Raw genomic sequence first — 946 nt, forward strand, 5'->3', positions numbered from 1 at the left:
GCTCTAACAAGACCTTCTCTGGCCTACCTCAAGGCATGCACCCCTCTGTTCTTTGAGAAAGGGGATTTGCTGCATGGAAGCCCCAGGAATATCTTGCTCAAGCGTAGAAATAATTGCTTTCACCAGCCATTTCCCCATTATCCTCCATTCTTTTTTTTTTTCAAGTTTTTTCTTTGAGTACAGTTGAAACACAATGTTACATTAGTTTCAGGTGTACAAAGTGATTTAGCATCTCTATACATTTATACATTACCCTATGCTCACCACAAGTATAGCGACCTTGTGCCACCATGCAGTGTTATTACAATACCATTGACGTATTCCATACACTGTGCTTTTTATTCCTGTGATGTACTCATTCCATAACTGGAAGCCTGTATCTCCCCCAAATATGGAACACTCTATGAATTTGCATGTCATTCTTGGGCAGGGGCCATGCTAATCTTCTCTGTATTGATTCTGTTTTAGTATATGTGCTGCCAAAGGAATACCTTTCATATACCTCTTGTCTTTATCATATTCCCCTGTTTTATGATCACCTCATATGTAAATGCTCAGTAAACATATATCAAATATGTGAATGAATGAGTGAATGAATGAAAGGATTGACCTTGTTGCCCCAATACCAAGATGGCATAATCTTTTCCCTGGAGGAGTCACAGTGGAGTATTACAAATAGAAAAGGGGCACCTGCGTGGCTCAGTTGATTAAGCCTCTGTCTCTGGCTCAGGTCGTGATTTCACAGTTCATGAGTTCATGCCCTGGGTCAGGCTCTGTGCTGACAGCTCAGAGCCTGGAGCCTGCTTTGGATTCTATGTCTCCCCCTCTCTCTGCCCCTGCCCTGCTTGTACTCTGTCTCTGTCTCTGTCTCTGTCTCTGTCTCTCTCAAAAATAAACCCAAATTTTTTTTTTTTAAATAGAAAATATATGAGCCCTGATATCCCAG

General features: G+C 41.5%; 1 non-coding gene across 1 annotated transcript; it reads right to left on the reverse strand.

Moving 5' to 3' along the window:
- Positions 1-385: 385 nt before the first annotated feature.
- LOC122233816 lies at positions 386-491 on the reverse strand. Its single transcript, XR_006211548.1, has one exon. It is a non-coding gene; the product is annotated as a U6 spliceosomal RNA (small nuclear RNA).
- Positions 492-946: the final 455 nt, after the last annotated feature.

Source organism: Panthera tigris, chromosome E1 (assembly GCF_018350195.1).
Source record: "Panthera tigris isolate Pti1 chromosome E1, P.tigris_Pti1_mat1.1, whole genome shotgun sequence".
NCBI classification, from domain to species: Eukaryota; Metazoa; Chordata; class Mammalia; order Carnivora; family Felidae; genus Panthera; species Panthera tigris.